At 49.0% G+C, this 3,567-nt stretch overlaps 1 pseudogene; it reads right to left on the bottom strand.

The window, feature by feature from the left end:
- Positions 1–2,010: 2,010 nt before the first annotated feature.
- The window catches only part of LOC102773353, an 8,594-nt pseudogene continuing 7,037 nt past the window's right edge, over positions 2,011–3,567 (bottom strand).

Raw genomic sequence — 3,567 nt, 5'->3', positions numbered from 1 at the left:
GCCGCCTAGAAATTATTTGCCTGAATTAGCTGCCTGTGCAGCTCTTTGCTGACCATATGGGCATTTTCTGACCCATGTCTCTGTGTAGAGAGAAAGTTTTAACTACCCCCAAGAGGGTTTTCAGTATTTCTAGTGTTGACTCAGACCCGATAGACAGCAGTATGAAAGCAAAGGGACAGCAAATCAAAGAAAGCGTCCAAATGCGATTATTCAATCACAAAGATGAGAGGGGTGACATGAACTTGTGTTGCTTTTTTAATCAGTTATGTTAAGTCAAATCCCCTTACCTCTTAACGCAGTCATTCACTTTCATAGCCAGGGGTCTGCCTGGTCGGTGAGTTAGAGAAAATGGAAGGGAGGTGTGGGTGCTGGTGGCTTTGGAGCAATGTCATATGTGCTCCACATGTGCAACCCGATGTCATTCATTCTGCATGTGGGTTAGTCAGCAGCAGCTCCCGAGGGTAACTGAAGTCAGAAAACACAGTTTATGTCATCAGTCTTTCAGTGCAGTGGCGGTGAAGGGTTTAGAGAGTTGATACATGCATATATCTAAGGGCCTTACTATTTTTTAAGACAAATTTGCTGGGAACAGGGATGATCTCTGTTCTAGTCAACTCCATTGCTATCAAGGATCATTTCTACTGTTTGTCAACCTTTCTAGTGAATATTAATGTAATTTGTAAGAGAAACTCTTTTTTTGCTGGAGAACTTGGTTAATCAGGTTATTTATTGGCAAAGGAGAAGAGGGCACAGGTGAGATGCCTGCAGAAGCATTTGAAATTAGATGTGCAAGAGCCTCTGCCCAACACGTTAGCAGCCCCCATGTCCGTGTGCCCAGCTCCCGTGGGAAGCCCTAGATCAGGAAGCAGAGAGCCGCTTGTCCTAGCCAGGTCCCCTGACTCTAACAGTCCCCACAACCAGCTCAGAAAGGTCTGTTCTCAAAGCATGTGGCTACTGGGTTTTAAAGGAATCCTAGCAGTTCCAATGTCATATAAGGTGGGCAGAGCCCATGTGTGGAGTCTCAAACATCCCAGAAATATCAGAGAGAACTGCATAGTTATACAAAGAAAATGAAAGAGCCGGCAAGAAAGAGAAATATGTGTGATGCGCTGTAAACATCCAATTTTCAACATGACCCGGAATTTCAGCCCCAGAAGCCGGGTGGACAGGCCTCCTGCCTGACCTCCATCCTCGGCGAGACACAGGCACTGACGGGTGCCAGCTCCTCCAAGACCCCATGGGTGGGAGGAACAAGACAAAATTTCTACCTCACTTTAAAGGACTTAATAGATCAACCCAAAATGCAGCAACACTTTTAGGCATTTCTAAAAAAGTAAAAACACTGGGAAGTCTATCCACACTGGGAAATAGATGCAAAGGGCTCTCGCCTGGAAAATACAAATGAAGAAGACTTGACTGTTCCAGGTCAGGTGAGGTCAGGAGAGGTCAGCTGAGGCCAGGAGAGCCCAGGGGAGGCTAGGTGAGGCCAGAAGAGGTCAGGCCAGGCCAGGGGAGCTCAGCTGGGAAGGAGGCCCAGCCTTGGGGTGGGCGTCCAGGAAATACTGAGCGTATGGAGGCCACCTCTGTCAAAGGCTGCCCAAGGCTGCGAGAAGCCACTAGCCAATCACACCTTGCATGACTCTCTGACCTGAGGACCAGGGCCCAGTGCAGTATGGGTGACCAGCAGACACCCAGAGCCTGGGGACCACAGCACTGTGACCCTTCCTACCAGCGAGGCCCAGGCTCCATTAAGACTGTTTATGTAGCACCAAGAACGCTGTCCTCTAAATGATCTTCAGTGCGTAAAGGGTCGGTCAGGAGCATCCTGCCTCGGGCCTGTGTGGCACTTGGAAAACCTGAGCCATAGGGACTCCCGCCTGGCCAGCATGCCTCCTCCTAATGGGGGATGCCCGACCTGGACAACTGGTCCGGCTCGCACCCTCCACCGAGAGGCAAAACAAGGATTCACTCCCAGATCGCTCTAGAAAATTGTCAAAAGCAGGTTTCTTCTCACGGCCACGCTTCCTCGCCGTGGTGATTCGTTTCCTCCTGGGAAAAGTAAGAGGTTTTGTCAGCTGTCAACACTGTGCCCCTCACATCCTTGAGCCCCGTAGTTGCAACATCTTGGCTTTCTCGCTCCTTGGAGACCACACAGAGGAGCTCGGCCTGGTCATCGCTCCCAAAATTGTAGGAGGAGCCAGTGCTGACCGGCAGCTCAAACTTCCAGCATCGGACATGGTGGACACCATCTGCCGGGGCTCCTCCTCCTGACCCCGAGTCCACGGGAAGCTTCCCCAGCACCTGTGAGGTTTTGCTGGCTCGTTCTCTAATTTCGTCCTTTATGAGTTTTATTAGTGAGGCCGGATTGGAAAAGCCTGCTTCCTCCAACACGCCTGCTCTGCAAGGTCTTTGTTAACGATCAGCTCTCCATGTCTCGGGTCATCAGCACGGGCCCGAACAGGTGGGCTCGCTGTCGATTAAATAGGCACCTGTTTCATCCTTCGTCCAGGTCGGGGTCGGCCTGGCACGAAAGTACAGGAAAGACTGCGGGTCCCGGCCCAGCGTCTGCCGGGTGGGGAGAAAGTACGTGCTGCCAAAGTTGAGAAGGACCTGCTTGGATAAGCGCGGCCCCCCGCCCCAACCCCTCCCCGAACCATCTGGGGCGGCTGTGGAAGCTGGTAGTGATTCTCCGCCGTCATCCCAGCGAGCCAGCCACTGTGAGAACTACTCTTAATTTTCATCCTTTGAGAAAGCTGAACTCTTCTCTTTTTTTAAGGGAGTGAAAATTCATCTTACTCAAAAGTGCATTTAGGACTTTCATTTGTATTTTCTGCACTTGTTTTAGGGGATTTTTTTAATGTTTATCACTATCAGGTCTTTTATCAAATATTCTGTCCTTTAAGGTTGAAAAAGCCAATATTTCAATAACATGCTCTATATAATCTTAAGTAAAGTTCCTATATAAATAATATATGATAGCCCTGGCTGGTGTGGCTCACCAGTTAGACTTAGAGCATCGGCGGTCACACCGAAGGGTCTCAGGTTCGATTCCTGGTCAAGGGCATGCACCTGGGTTGTAGGTTAAGTTCCTAGCCCAGTCAGGGAACGAGCAGGAGGCAAACAATCGATGTGTCTCTATCACATAGATGTTTCTCTCGCTCTCCCCTTCCTCCCTCTCTTCCACTCTCTCTAAAAATCAATGGGAAAAATATCCTTGGGTGAGGATTAACAAACAAGAATGTAATAGCTCTAATTGGTTTGGCTCAGTGGTTAAAGCATTGGCCTGTGGACTGAAGGGTCCCAGGTTCAAATCTTGTCAAGGGCATGTACCTTGGTTGTGGGCACATCCCCAGTATGGATCAGTTTTTGTACCAAAACAGTGGTGCCTTCTAAATGGATAGGCAGTCTGCAATACTCAATGTTCAGAGACATCTTCTATTTCCCTCTTGACCATCCCTATTCTCTGGTAATGGCTGTTTCCAAACAGACTGCAAAGACTAATACTGAATATTATTCTGGCACTAGAAATGGAATCTTAGAACTCAAATGGACACCTGGTTGAGTTCT

Source organism: Myotis davidii, unplaced genomic scaffold (assembly GCF_000327345.1).
Source record: "Myotis davidii unplaced genomic scaffold, ASM32734v1 scaffold359, whole genome shotgun sequence".
NCBI classification, from domain to species: domain Eukaryota; kingdom Metazoa; phylum Chordata; class Mammalia; order Chiroptera; family Vespertilionidae; genus Myotis; species Myotis davidii.
The sequence above is the reverse complement of the archived record's forward strand: the minus strand, read 5'-3'. Positions and strand labels throughout refer to the sequence as shown.